The 15,457-nt window shown below is 45.6% G+C and overlaps 4 non-coding genes across 4 annotated transcripts; 1 reads left to right on the forward strand and 3 right to left on the reverse strand.

Annotated features, from left to right (window-relative positions):
* Nucleotides 1–9,829: 9,829 nt before the first annotated feature.
* TRNAL-AAG (transfer RNA leucine (anticodon AAG)) lies at nucleotides 9,830–9,911 on the forward strand. The gene has a single exon. It is a non-coding gene; the product is annotated as a tRNA-Leu (tRNA).
* Nucleotides 9,912–10,154: 243 nt separating this feature from the next.
* TRNAV-AAC (transfer RNA valine (anticodon AAC)) lies at nucleotides 10,155–10,227 on the reverse strand. The gene has a single exon. It is a non-coding gene; the product is annotated as a tRNA-Val (tRNA).
* A 703-nt stretch (nucleotides 10,228–10,930) lies between these two features.
* Nucleotides 10,931–11,002, reverse strand: TRNAP-UGG (transfer RNA proline (anticodon UGG)). Its single transcript has one exon. It is a non-coding gene; the product is annotated as a tRNA-Pro (tRNA).
* Nucleotides 11,003–12,120: 1,118 nt separating this feature from the next.
* On the reverse strand, nucleotides 12,121–12,193 carry TRNAT-UGU (transfer RNA threonine (anticodon UGU)). Its single transcript has one exon. It is a non-coding gene; the product is annotated as a tRNA-Thr (tRNA).
* Between the last annotated feature and the right edge of the window lie 3,264 nt (nucleotides 12,194–15,457).

Consider the following 15,457-nt stretch of genomic DNA (forward strand, 5'->3'; position numbering starts at 1 on the left):
GTAATGTGAGCAATATGTTTCCCACCTCACTCCAGTCCGGTTTTAGTGCCTGAAAAGAGTACATGAGCCAGCCAGCATCTCAGATTTTGAAAATTTTAATAAATACATACGTTCTGTCTTCTAAAGCTTGCCTGAGAGCCAAGCTTTCCTGCAATGAGTGTCCCTTCGCTTTTGATTTGGAAAGCTGCTTTTCAGTTTCAAAAACTTGGCTCAGGAAACCCTTCGAAGTTGTGCAAAGGATTTGGATAAGAAACATCACAGATTACCAATTTCAGAAAAGCTGGAAGGAAAATTGCCTTTAAAATCTAGCTCAAAGTGGCAGGTTAATGAAAAAAGCAGAGCTAATATCCCCAAAGTGCTGTGTACTGGTTTTACCAAAATGGCTCTTGAAATAAAGGTAGTGCACATGTCACCATTAAGAAATAGTACGGAGGACAGCAAATTTCAAAAGCTCCTTTCTACATCTCCTGTCCTATATACTGGTAACATCCCTTATTTATTCTTCATTAATTGCTGGGCAGGTCTCTTTTGGCATGTACTGATTTCAGACTACTCCTTCCTGGTATAACATTTCAGGTACTTCCCCTAAATCACACGGAACATAAATGGATGCTGGTGAATAAATGAATGCTACGGCCTCCGAAATGTTCAAGTTCTCCACCTTGATACTGGCAAGTGGCCAGTATCATACAAGAGAAAAAGGAGAATTTCTGGATGGGTTTGTGAAGTGCCTTGAAATGAATTTTTAAAAATCAGCCTGAAAAGCTAGCATATCAGAGGAAATATTTTATTTCCGAGAAATATTGTATCGTGTTACAACAATTTCAGCAAACTGCACATTATTCTTAAAAAAAGAAGAAAAAAAACCCAAGTTCAGAACCAAATTCTTTAAGAATTCTAAATGTATAAGGCTCTATCATCGAACAATGAAGATGAGTGGGGAGGGGGAAAACTTCTAATACAATTATAAATAGCATTGGAAAACTGTTTAAATATAAGGAAAAAGCTAAAATGCCAACAATATCCCATCTTTAAAGAAGGGGCATCAGTGGCAGACCAACAAGATATATGAATGCGAACTCCATAAAAACACATCCAAAATTCTAAAGCCCTGCAGAGGATGGAACCTCTGCTTGGATCTGCTGCCACAGAAGAGGCATCTAGTCCAATGCTGTGTTTCTCAACTAGTGGTACTCATACCACCAGTGGTACTTGAGGTGGTGTCAAGTGGTACCCACAGGACCCCCAGACCCCTGCTGCCTGGCAGCAAGGCCAGTAATGCAATGTACCAAAAAATTTAATCAACTATAAATTTCTTCATTAGATTGTTTTCTTCTCCTGCCATTTGTTCCTATTTTGAATTTATTTAGATTTATCCAGCCTAATCCTATCTTCTGCCAGCCTATAGCATGCAGTACTACCACCAGACAGCTCAAAAGAGATAAGTAAAAACTATTTTTACTTACCTACCCATAACCCACCTGGCCACCAATGCGTCTCCTTGGACCTCACATCTATTTAGCTGGTGTATGTCTGAGAAGCAACAGGGGGCATGTAGAATCAGGAAAAGGGGGGATAGGGCCTTGGTGTGTGCCACTGCCACCAAGATCTTCCCCCTCCCACTCCCAAGTTGCTCCTGGTTCTGCCCACTCCCTACCCCGATCCTCCCCCAAACCACCCCGCCACCACCTTACCTGCTCCAGTGTGGGCTGGATAAGCTGCTGGCATGTGTGCATGAGAGGTGCAGCTTCTATGATGCCAGCCCAAACTTTTGGCAATGGATTGTGAGATCTGCTGCCACAGGCCCTCGACAGGATTGACCCATCACAGATCTAGCACAGTGGTTTCCAAAGTTCACTGTAGGAGTTGGTTCTCCTTAGGAACCACTTATGTCTTTGCAGGGGTGGGACACAATCATAAGAACATAAGAAGAGCCCCACTGGATCAGGCCATAGGCCCATCTAGTCCAGCTTCCTGTATCTCACAGTGGCCCACCAAATGCCCCAGGGAGCACACAAGACAACAAGAGGTCTGCCTTCTGGTGCCCTCCCTTGCATCTGGCATTCTGACATAGCCCATTTTCTGATCCCTAAGCAGTGATGTGATCCTCAGGATTGCACCGCTGCCGGGACTGAAGAGGTGTTTTTTTTACTTACCTGCAGCGAGTGCTGGCCTCTAAGGGATGCAGGCAGCCCCACAGACCCCTCTGTAGGGCTCCCCAAGTCTCTGATTAGAAATAGAGATCAGAAACCACTTCTGGTTTTCAATTGTGAAACTGGAAGTGGTTTCTGATCTCTATTTTTAGTTAATTGGAGGCTTGGGGAGCCCTGTGAAGGTGCTCTTGGGGATCACATCACATCACTGCCACCCCTCAGCCCACCGTTTAAGGGGCCAGAGCTGAGTTCTTCCCTGGCTAGTGGGTCGCGACCCACTAGTTTGGAACCACTGATTTAGCTCATTTCGTCCCAGATTTTTGAAGTGAGTTACAACAGTTTGAAAACAAATGCCTAAAAACTGAAAAATGGGATTAAAAAATATCCCAAATATAAAGGTGTATTAGAATTTTGGCTTGTGTGTGTTTACTCAGAAGGATGTCCCACTATGTTCAGTAGAATTTGCTTCCAGGTAAATGTCCAACAATACAGTAACATGAGCTATAAACTATCTCTTAGGCAGTGCTGCCCCTTGCAAAAAAAGGAAGCGTAGACATTAACATGGGCCCCACGGCAAACTTCTTTTTGCTTCCAGCTGAGTCAAATTCTCTTTGGCTTCCCTTTGGCTAAGGACTTTTGAAAAAAATTCCCTTTATTCCAGCGTGCTCCATGCCCCTCTTCCTTTTCTAAGCCAGGGAACAGGAAGAGGCATCGGAGCCCCAGAGGTGACAGCTTCCACGCTGGGTAAGGGAATGTGGCATTTGGCACACTGCTTTGGGCGCTAGGAATCTTGCATCAGCTTGGGAAGAAGATCCTACTGTACATAGAGTATTATCAAATTAAAGGATTAAGGAATTACATTAACTCTCAATTAAATTAAGGGCGCAATCCTACAGTGAACTTGGGCCAACACAAGTCCCTTGCTATAGTTGGCAACCTTCAGTCTCGAGAGACTATGGTATCACGCTCTGAATGGTGGTTCTGGCACAGCGTCTAGTGTGGCTTAAAAGGCCGATTCGGGAGTGACAATCCCTTCCACACTGGGAGCAAGTGCAGTCTGTCCCTGGTCTGTCTCCCTGGCTATGGGCCTTCCTTCTTTGCCTCTTAGCCTCAGACTGTTGGCAAAGTGTCTCTTCAAACTGGGAAAGGCCATGCTGCACAGCCTGCCTCCAAGCGGGCTGCTGAGACGCCAGGGTTTCCCACTTGTTGAGGTCCATCCCTAAGGCCTTCAGATCCCTCTTGCAGATGTCCTTGTATCGCAGCTGTGGTCTACCTGTAGGGCGCTTTCCTTGCACGAGTTCTCCATAGAGGAGATCCTTTGGGATCCGGCCATCATCCATTCTCACGACATGACCAAGCCAACGCAGGCATCTCTGTTTCAGCAGTGAATACATGCTAGGGATTCCAGCACGTTCCAGGACTGTGTTGTTTGGAACTTTGTCCTGCCAGGTGATGCCGAGGATGCGTCGGAGGCAGCGCATGTGGAAAGCGCTCAGTTTCCTCTCCTGTTGTGAGCGAAGAGTCCATGACTTGCTGCAGTACAGAAGTGTACTCAGGACGCAAGCTCTGTAGACCTGGATCTTGGTATGTTCCGTCAGCTTCTTGTTGGACCAGACTCTCTTTGTGAGTCTGGAAAACGTGGTAGCTGCCACGTGATCTCCAATATTCTGGGGCGAAATAACACAAGAAGAGGATGCAACACTTCCTTCCCCTTCTACATTCACTGGGGCTTGCTTCCGGAAGTAAGCTCAGGGTGAGGAAAGAGTTGCAGGAGAAGCATCTGCAGGGGAAAATCAATGGGACCAGGAAGGCTGAAGTTAGTAGAGGGTTGCTATTGCTGGTGCTCCCTGCATTCCACATTAATGCTATATTGCCCACACTGGGGAACATGAGTTTTTAGATGATGAATAATTAGCTGGGGTAGGGGTGATCAGGGGTTGGAGGGGGCAATGAAGAAGGTAAGCCAGCAGCAGGATGGGCACGGGGTGATTGCGAGCACAGAGGGAATGATCCAAGGGCACTTTGTGTGCCGGTGGGGGGAACACCGAACTTTGATATGAGGAACCTGAAGGATTTGGGTTGGGCCTACCTAGGACCAGGTGGGCTGGGCCCACCTCAGTCTGCTGTTGAACTGAGTGAGCAACCTGAAATGAGCATTTATAATCTCAGGCTGAAACATGCCAACGAACTAGAGTTTCCAACCGCAGGTTCAGTTTCCTCTCCTGTTGTGAGCGAAGAGTCCATGACTCGCTGCAGTACAGAAGTGTACTCAGGACGCAAAGTCTGTAGACCAGGATCTTGGTATATTCCTTGCACTGGCCTGGGAATGTCGCAAAAGTCACATAAAGCTCTTTTGCACCACTTATTTGGGAGATAGGCCTGCACTACCATGGGCCTGGGGATGAAGTGTGTCAGCTGACCTTGGCCAACACAGGGGTGTGGGGGAGCATGGGGAGGGCAGGGAGGAAGTGAGAAGGAGCTGTTTTGGGGTGGGGGAGGGCGAGCAGAGGGTGGGCAGGAGGGGAGTGGGAGGAGGGGCTAGAACCCTGTGGTTATGCCAGATCCTGACCCTAGGCGGCCCAGGGTAGTCCCGGGCTGCTCAGATTTGCACCACCTCCTGAGGTGGTGCAGATCCAAGTAGCCCCATTGGGATCGCAATCACTCTCTCTGGGGCAAGGGGAAACTTTTCCCCTTGCCCCTGGCTGAGTCTCTGGCTGCCTGAAATTTGCGCTGGATACAGCGCAAACACACTGGCATGCCTGTTTCTAGCACAAGTTAGGACTGCGCTCTAGTGGCAGTGAAAGGATTTCAGTAGCAAGCCTGTGAAAGCAGCATCACTGCCTCATCCTTGGGCTATTTGTCTGATATCAAGTGCCTTTTTTGCATACAGTGGTGCCTCGCAAGACGAATGCCTCGCACAACGAAAAACTCGCAAGACGAAAGCGTTTTGCGATTTTTTGGGTGACTCGCAAGACAAATTTAAATGACCCTGCTTTGCAAGACGAATTTTTTTTTTATGCTTCATGCCAGTTTATGCTCACATTCACCCTAAGGAAGGGGGAGGATCTTCATGCCAGTTTATGCTCACATTCACCCTAAGGAAGGGGGAGGATCTTCATGCCAGTTTATGCTCACATTCACCCTAAGGAAGGGGGAGGAAGACAGCGAAGAAAGTGATGTCAGTGATTGTGAGCAAATGAGCTTCATAAATTCTGACTCTAGCGATGATGAGTTCTTGGGGTTTCCAGAAAACTAGAGTACTCAAACCTTTAAGTCTCTCCATTTGTTAATGACAGTGATAATGGTTCTTAATGCCACTGTTGACTGCTGTTCACTTTACAAGGAGCGAAAAATACAGTATGCCTTTAAAGAGCACTTAATGAACACTTTGTAAACCAAATTTGACTTTGTTCTGACTTTTTTTGCCCATAGGAACGCATTAATTAAATTTCAATGCATTCCTATGGGAAACCGCGCTTCGCAAAACGAAATTTTCGCAATACGAAATGACTTGCGGAACGAATTTTGTCTTGCGAGGCACCACTGTACTTGAACGTTGCCTGATTTCTCTTTTCACTCTTTTTTCCCTTTTCATAGATGAGTTTATTTTTGAAAACTTGCTGGCTTGTTTCAGTTAGTCCAGAGCAGAGAGTCTTTACTCCTCCATCTATAGATCATTCATGGCTCATGGGTGAGTGTATAGGTACAGAGAAGTTGGGGTTGCCTACATCAATTGGTTCCCTGGCTACTTCTTCAGTAACCAGCTTCAGTGCTGAACTGGGCTTGTCCTAGATGGGAGGAAGGGTGTGGGAGTTCCCCTTTTTAAAGTGTTCCCTTCTTGGTATTGGCAACCACCCTTTCTGGGACAGGCTGTGCCAGGTTGTCATGTCTGTCATAGTCACTCTAGAAAGGACACAAAGTAAAAAGGGGGGGGGGAGGGTTTGGGAAGTGTGCATGGGGTGTGTGTCCTGCCTTTTCCTTCATCCCTAGGTGGTGGCCCACAGCATCACTGCAGCCCCATTCATAGCTAAAGAAGTGGGTGGATGAATCTAACTTTTACAACAGAATGGGCAAATGTGTGAGCAGGGTTTAACCCTCCCTAACCTTACCTTCTCAGGCTTCATTGTGCCAGGCACTTTTCTCCCAGTCTGGCTAGGGAGAAATGTGTCTGAAGCAATAGAGCACAGTGAAATATTGTGGGGCGGGATGGAGAAGCTTCACCGCACTGGCAGGTCCCCTTGTTTAGTCAGCCCTGAAAGGGCATGACTTTCAGGTCCCTTTTAGACCCAACTGCCTATAGTAATAAAAGCGAAGGCAACTACAGATGTCCCAAGCTAAAGCTGATGCCCACAGGCCACGTCTGAGGTTACTGTTCCTTGTTCACCTTCCAAAAACAAATTAGAGCTGGAACCAGTTTGGCAAGAAACATCCCTCAAGCATATTCTCTTAATTCAAATTTTAATTGCAAAACTTCAGGTTTTATATTCTTGTGTTTTTTTTTAATTCAACAGTCCCAGATCACCACTGTGTGGTTTCATATTGTTCTTAGGGGAAGATAATAGATGTAAAATTTTGAATTTGTTAAGCTATTACTTAATGGCATTTCTTTAAAATTCAATAAGATTGAAACTTTAAAGTCCCTTTAAAGTTCAGCCAACTGTAAGCCTGTTGAAGGATTTTGATGGATTTCAATTTCAGGGAAATTTAAGCCCATAATTGACTCTCTCCGATGAAATCAATGGGACCTAAAGACTGGATTGTACCCATTTTTTTAACTCTCTCTCTCTCTCTCTCTCTCTCTCTCTCTCTCTCTCTCTCTCTCTCTCTCTCAATGCTGAATGTTTTTTTTAAAAAGTTTGAATTTGTGAAGTTTGTGCAAGTTTTTAAACTGATACAACATATAATTTCAGATCTAGAAAATATCCCCTGGGGGCTGGGGATAAGAATAGGCCCTCAGTTTGGCTGTACTTGTCCTAAGAGGCGACTAAACAGCCACCGGGTAGATGGGACTCGTCAGCCTGGGAAGGCAGCTCATCTGAGAGAAGGAAAACTCTGATCCCAAACCTCCACTGCCTTGTGGCTACATCCAGTTATGGAAAAGGCTTCAGGAGTCAACCTCGAGGCAAAATCCGGAGCCAGAGTCCCTGAGGCAGTTCATGGCTGAACACAGTCACCTTCTGGCAACTCCTGCGACGCCGCTGGAACCAACCGTATCGGCTTCTGCCTTTCCATTGGACCATTTCAGTGACGTGGAGAGGGGGGATTTGCTGCATGGGTAACAATCTATCCTCCATATCTACTTTACCCAGGCTTCACGCACTGGAGAGGACACTCTGTTCCAGAACCACCATTCAGAGTGCAATACCATAGTCTTCCGAGACTGAAGGATGCCAACAACAGAAAATATCCCTTATGAAGCAGCTTCCAAAAAATGACACCTTTGGCTGCAGGCTTGACTCCCTTGTCCTCTGCCCCTGTCAAGGAGGGAGACGCTGCCCTTCATTCATTGGCCACTCAGTATCTCTCTTGAACTTCAGCAGAAAGAGAGGAAGAATTAGAATGCTGGCCCTTTTGCTTCCTTGTTGTCAGGGTTGGTGACTTTTACTTGCTATCAGACTGAAGGCGGAAACAACCAAGTCAGTAAAAGCTCTGAAGAAATGCAGACCAGGGGCATGGATTGCCCTATATGAAGGTGAGATGCTGCCACCAGGAGGTGAAAAGCAACTGTAGCAGTGATGGCTGTCTCCCAATCTTTACCACTGGCGGGCCAGTTCTTAAGAACATGAGCCCTGCTGGATCAGGCCTATCTAGTCTAGCTTCCTGTATCTCACAGTGGCCCACCAGATGCCTCCAGGAGCACACAAGACACCAAGAGACCTGCATCCTGATGCCCTCCCCTGCATCAGACATTCTGAGATAGCCTACTTCTAAAATCAGGAGGTTGCACATACCCATCATAGTTTGTAACCTGTGACAGACTTTTTCTCCAGAAATCTGTCCAATTCTTTTTTAAAGGCATCTGGGCCAGGTGCCATCACCACATCCTGTGGCAAGGAGTTCCATGGATTAACTACACGTTGATTTAAAAATGCAAAGTCTGCCTTGTCAGTTTCACTATGTACCAAAAATTGGATTGTGACCGTTGTGGGCCACAGACCCACAGTTTTAGAACCTGTGCATTAGTGTATATGTGAAATTTTGATTTCTTGCCCCAATGTGCACTGATTTGTGATCTGACTCTCTCACCAGTCAGTCTTAGTGAATGACCCTGGTTCTGGCTGGTTGGTAACCTTCAGTCTTGAAAGACTATGGTATAAGCCTACAGCACCCAGTATTCCCAGGTGGTCTCCCATCCAAGTACTAACCAGGCCTGACCCTGCTTAGTTCTGATACTGTGCAAAAGGGAAAAGAACTTCCCTCTATCCACCCAATGCACAGTTTTTTACATCTCAATCATGTTCCCTCTCAGGCACCTTCTTTTTAGATGGAAGATCTCCAAATGCTGTAACCTTTCTTTGTAAGGGAGGTGCCCCAGCCCAGTAATGATTTTGGTTGCTCTCTTCTGCACCTTCTCCAGTTCCACTATATCCTTTTTGGGATGACACAACCAGAACTGAACAGAGTACTCCAAGTGAGGCCTTACTATTGATTTGTACATTGGCATATTTTGGCCATTTTATTCTCACATGCCCAATCTCGTCTGATCTTGGGAGCTAAGCAGGGTCAGGCCTGGTTAGTACTTGGATGGGAGACCGCCTGGGAATACTGGGTGCTGTAGGCTTATACCATAATCTTTCGAGATTGAAGGTTGCCAACCATTCTCAGTCCTTTTTGTAATGATCCCAAGCATAGAATTAGCCTTCTTCACCACCACCGCACCTTGGGTCTTTCATCTAGCTGTCCACCAGCATCCCCAAGATCCCTCTCCTGATCTGTCACAGACAGCTCAGAACCTATTAGTGCAGTGGTTCCCAAACTTTTTAGCATCGGAAAAAAACCCACCTAAAAAAAACTTTCATCTTACCAGCCATTCAATCCTCCAATGCACCGTCTGCCTTGTCAGTTTCACTATGTACCAAAAATTGGATTGTGATTATGGTGGGCCACGGACCCACAGTTTTGGAACCTCTGCATTAGTGTATATATGAAATTTTGATTTCTTGCTCCAATGTGCACTAATTTACACTTATTTACTTTGAAGCGCATCTGCTATTTTGCTGCCCATTCTCCCAGTTTGGAGAGATCCTTTTGACACTCTTCACAATCCCTTCTGGATTCCATGACCTGGAAAAGTTTGGTGTCATCTGCAAAGTTTGCCACCTTGCTGCTTAACCTTGTCTCCAGGTCATTTATGAACAGGTTGGAAAGCATCTGTCCCAGGACAGGTCCTTGGGGCACACCGCTTTTCACCTCTCCATCGTGAAAATTGTCCATTGACAACCACTCTCTGTTTCCTAGTCCTCAACTAGTTCCTAATAAGTCCTAAGACCTGCCCTCTTCTTCCCTGACGGCTTGGTTTTCTCAGCAGCCTTTGGTGAGGAAATGCATCACCTTCCAGCATGATAATGATCACCTAATATAACGTATGTAAAAATGAATGAAAGATTCCAAAGGGGAAATTGCTAATTTGTTACTAGCTCAACATGGACTGTAACTGAAACATTCAGATTTTATATGGTAGCGTGGCCGAGCGGTCTAAGGCGCTGGATTAAGGCTCCAGTCTCTTCGGGGGCGTGGGTTCGAATCCCACCGCTGCCAAGTAGCTTTTTGCCTGATTTATTTTTCTTATTATCCTTAGCAAATTTTTTTAATATAATTTTTTTTTTGAACCTCCAACAAAGAGAAATGCTGATTCTTGTTCCCTCACCCAAACAGGATTCAACACTGGGAACAAGCCTTGGACTTGAATGCCCAGGAGGAGGTCCTGCACTTTGCATTGCCTTCAACCCAATGGATTGAATTCAATGTTAAATAAAGTGTTGGGGAGGAAAAATATTGTGTTGTTTCTGCCCGGTTTCGAACCGGGGACCTTTCGCGTGTTAGGCGAACGTGATAACCACTACACTACAGAAACCTCCACGCCCAAAGTCTTGTCCCGGGGCCTCTCATCCTTTGAACGGCACTTGGAAATGTTGCAATAGGGGGTTGCCCTGGAGAGGGCTGTATATGGTTACACGACATGTGCCAACGATAAAGTTCTCTTTACTTTTGTGCTGAGGTTTCCGCTTGTCTCAGGACTTCTGCAAGTCTTGTGTTCTGCAGCCCAGGCATGTCTACTTGGAAGCAAGTCCCATTCTAGTCACTGGGGCTTACTCCCAGGAAAGTGTGGCTAGGATTGCAGCCTCAGAGCCCAATCCTAGCCGTGTCTACTTAGAAGTAAGTCCCATTAGAGTCAGTGGAGCTTACTCCCAGGAAGGTGTGGATAGGATCGCAGCCTAACACTCCCTTGCACTACTAGAGAGCTGTGATCTTGTCCCGCACTCAATCAAGACTCCATCATTTTCCTTCTTTGCAAACTCTTTTCACCCCCCTGGAGGAAGCCCGGCTGCCAGATCACCCCCAGCACAGTTGCATGAGTGCTGCTGGACTCCTGGAGGAAAGGAATGTGCATTCCCCTTGAAATGCATGTGCTGCTGGCCAGGAAGGGGCTGAACCTGTATATATTCCAAAGTTCACAACATATAAACCCCTAGAATGACACAAAAGAGATGTCTGGGGTGCCATCCCTTTTGCAAACCATAAATCAAAGTTTTGTGCTCCCACCGAAAAAAAAAACAGGGCTCGTCCGGGATTTGAACCCGGGACCTCTCGCACCCAAAGCGAGAATCATACCCCTAGACCAACGAGCCGCTTACAAGCTCTTTTCAATTATCAGTATATATTTTGAGAAGCTGAGCGTACACTCCTATGCATGTCTACTCAGAATTAAAAGTCCCATTGTGTTCAGTGGAGCTTACTCCCAGGAAAGTGTGCATAATCCTTATGCACACTTTCCTGGGAGTAAGCCCCATTGAACACAATGGGACTTTCAATTCTGAGTAGACATGCATAGGATTGTACTGTGAGTCAGTGTGCACTAACCAACCTTTAGCCACCCATGGGGGCGGGAATCATTACTTGTGTTTTCTTACTCCCATCTTCCTGTCCTGCAATTTCTTTTGCCCTTGGAGTTTTTAATCTGCAGGGATTGGAAGAAAGCAGCCATTTGCAAAATATAGAACAGACTGGATAAAGAATCTGCCATGAATCATGAGAATCAGAAGAGATTCTGATCAGAAGGTTGTTCAGCTCAAAACATATGCACAGAGCTCCAGGATTGATGCTCCCTCTTGGTTGATGAATTAGAATTATGCAGTTGTACTTGCAATCAGCTGCCTGCTCTGAACCCAAGTTTAGCATCATGCCACTGACTAAGGTTACAATCCCATCCACACTTTCCTGGGAGTAAGCCCCATAGACTACAATGGAATTTACTTCTAAGTAGACATGTCTAGGATTGGCCTCTAAATCAGCCCAAAATCAGGGTGACCAGATGCAGTGGAGGGCAGAGGCAAGCATTGTATAGAAGAGGGCATCTGGGCAGGTGCAGTTCAACATGGAAGGGATGAAAAAGCTGCACCTGCCCCAATTCCCTCTTCTATGCAATGCTTAAGGGCAGAGGCACTCTGTCCTCCATTGCATCTGATCACCCTGCATAAAATAAAACCAAGCCTGTTTATATATAACTAGGGCCACCCATTGATGTTTTCACCGTGCAGTTTGCAAAGCAGGGCATTCCAGTTCATATCAATGCAATCAAATCTCTAATTGATTGTGCAGTGCCACATTGTTGGTTTAATTGGAATAAAATAAAAGCATGAATGAAAATAGGTTTTCCATCCACCAAGAGCAGAAACAATTGAGGGGCACCTTTTAAAAAAAATGCTGAAGATTAAAAAAAATACTGATAAAAAAATTCTAAAGATTAAGGCCCCAGCGAGATTTGAACTCGCGACCCCTGGTTTACAAGACCAGTGCTCTAACCCCTGAGCTATGGAGCCTACATGCTAAGTAGTATGCTCTTTTCTTTAGACAAGGCTGCTTTTGCTTCTGCCCTGTTCCCTTTCCCAGTTGAGTTCTTTGACCGGTGCACCAACATTGCACTGCATTCGTTGGCTGTATAACCAGCGGCATTGAAAATGGCCTCGAAATCCTGCTTTGCGTCCCTGCAGCTTCCAGTCAGTTGCACAAGGAAAACCCTCCCCCAGCTACTGCCACGTACAGACCAGGAAAGTCTTGCGAACAGTGCCACCTGCCGGTCGGAACGGGCGGTGCAAGTAGATGAGTCTCAAATGGTTTTTAAAGGCAAAGCCAAACCATTCATGCCAAACCCCCAAATCTCACTTTCTGTCAAGTGTTGAAGTCCTCCAGGAGAAACACGAGCTGGTATTTAGTCAGACAATTACTGCACTGCACTGGATCAACACATCTTGAAAAGGGCTGGGACCAAGTTTTCTAATCAGGCACAGCTAGGGGGTTGGACTAGATGACCTTGTAGGTCACTTCCAACTCATGATTTCAAGCCAAAGTCAACCTCAATAAGAATGTGAATCTCTCTCTCTCTCTCTCTCTCTCTCTCTCTCTCTCTCTCTCACACACACACACACACACACACACACACAATTCCTTGGGCCTGGTGTCTAAGTGACACAAAAGCTTGAAATGCTGGAAACAAACTTTTGTGTCACTTAGACACAAGGTCCAAGGAAGTGTGTGTGTATACATGCATATTACCTGGATCGATGCCAAAGTTGGCCCTCTCCAATTAAGTTTGCACATAACAGAATTAACGTAGGAGGGGTTTTTTTTCCTCTACACACATGTACAACCAGATGAGCAAAAGTGATCTCTGAAGGAGCTCTAACACAGAATGGCCAGACATCCTCTTTTTCAGCCTCGTGTCCTGGAAAAGAACTTAAATGTCCTCCTTTTTCCTGTGAGTGGGAAAATATATATTAAATTATATATTTAATATAGTTTTAAATTTAATCATAAGTAGTCTAGTGTTTAAATTAACCACCTGAAATCAATATACAAGTGTTCTTAGTTTTTATTTTGTCATGTCCTACATTTTTCTTGAATGTCCTACATTTTGGAGTACCTTGTTCTCTTTTGAGGTTATATCTGGTCACCTTGCTCTAATTAGTCTCCTAGGGCAGTGGTCTTCAACCTTTTTCGTGTTTTTTAAAATCTGTTCAGCAGGGGACAATTAGTGTGACAATTAGTCTGATTTTTTTCTTTTTAGATGGGTTTTTGGTTGGTTTTTTTAAAATAACAAGTTATAGTAAGAATCTCTCCTCCCCCCCCCCCCATACCATGGTTTAATACAAAATCTGAATTTAATACAGTTTGATGGTTTGCTAGTCCCTGGGTCTAGTTGGGAGACCACAATAATAATAACAGTACCCAACTTGGATGCATCGCTTATAAACACATAATCTCAGAACCCAGATATTTCATCTCAGGGTTGTCTCCTGTCTAAAAGAGCAGACTGGAACTCCATATGCCTGGTATAACTGCTTGAATATAAATAGCTTGAAATTGAATCATGGCCAAATGTAGGATTTAGGGCCCAAAACTTTTCAGCATTGGTGCAGCTGCAATGCAGTCCCACGGTAAGGGAACAAATGTTCTCATACCTTGAAGAGGTCTCTGTGACTGCCTCTCCAGCACAGGATGCAGTGCACACACAATTGGCACAACTACACTGGCACTAGAAAATTGGATAGGATTTGGCCCTTAATCTGTGTTAAAGTCAGGTTCTTTATATAGGTACTGTGTGTGTGTCTATGTATACACACACAGTATATGTATATATACACAGTGTATACACACACACATATATACATATATTTTATATATATAAGAGCAATTCACATTCTTTTACATATACTGTGTGTGCATGCATAATATACACACAACCTAGTTGTCAAAGGAAAGACAGTAAATATAAATGAAATTGTACATAAAAAATATTTAGAAGCCTCTTATTTAAAAAACAAAAAACAAAGTCATCCACCCTGATCACCACCCACAAAAAGAGTCTGGTCCCTGGCATCTCCATCACAGCAGCCAGGCAGCGTCAAAATTCCGCATGCGAACTGCGCATGCTCCGTTTCCCTGTTCCTCTTCCCCCCCCCCCACTGCCTTTGTTGCTTCAACGCGGTGCTGCAGTGATTGTCCTCAGTCGGTTACCGTCGTAGTTGCCTGCATCAGCCACATGGCTCCCCTTACTATGCATAGTTCAGGGGGGTTTTACCAGCCTTTGCTGCCCATGTCTGGCCTCCCCATCTCTCTCTGGTCAGGGCCAGGCCCTTCACGTAGAGACTGGGGAGAACAAGCCAAGGGGCCTGTGTCCTGAAGGCTCCCACTCTTGGGAGGGAACTATATGATAGCCAATGGGTTTACTTCTGAGTAAAACCATGCAGGCCAAGACTCTGAGGCTGCCATCGCTCTTGCATGGGAGTAAACCCACTGAAAAACAGTAGACACACAGGATTGTGCAGTCAAGCTTCTGCATGTCTACTCAGAAGTAAGCCCCATGGAGTTCAGTGGAATTTACTCCTAGGAAAAAGTGCATAAGATTGCAGCCTTTGTAACCTACAAGTTGTAGGTCACAGCTGTAGCATACTTACCTGGGGGCAAGCCCTGTGCACTTCAGGATCTGCTTCTGTGTAATTTGTTTACAGGAGTGGGCTTTTAAAATTAGGAGCTTGCCATGCTGGGGGGGAGGGGGAGGGTGGGAAGGAGCTGAATTTCTCCCTGACCACAGCTGGGAAAGACACAGAAGCCCTGCATTTGTAGGGAAAATGTAGTAGGTGGCAATCTTGCTGCAGAACCCAAGCAGGCACCCAGCCAATCTATGAAGTGACTTGGCACATTGGCAGAGCAGTGGATTTACAGGGCAGCAAAATCTGTCATTGTGTTGATGCTGTTCAATCCTTTTGCAATTCCTGGTTCAGCCAGGCCCCCACTGCAGCCAGAGCCTCCCACTCATGTCCCACTCCCATGCATGTGCTCTGGAAGCAACTAAGTAGTGGTGATAGCAGCTGCTTGGAAGGACTTACTGTGGGACTTCTTCAGTGTCCTTCATTCTTCTCCCTGCAGTTTGCTCCAGCATCGCCCATTTTTCTCACCTCTTTGTGCTTCAATTTTTTGTTCTCTCCCCATCCCATTCCAAATCAGTTTTGCTTCCCCTCCCCCCACTCCAATTTCTTCATTTTAAAGAACTGTGTTTCAAGTCTGGAGTGGGGACTAGACTGACA

The sequence above is a fragment of the Tiliqua scincoides genome, chromosome 2 (assembly GCF_035046505.1).
Source record: "Tiliqua scincoides isolate rTilSci1 chromosome 2, rTilSci1.hap2, whole genome shotgun sequence".
NCBI classification, from domain to species: domain Eukaryota; kingdom Metazoa; phylum Chordata; class Lepidosauria; order Squamata; family Scincidae; genus Tiliqua; species Tiliqua scincoides.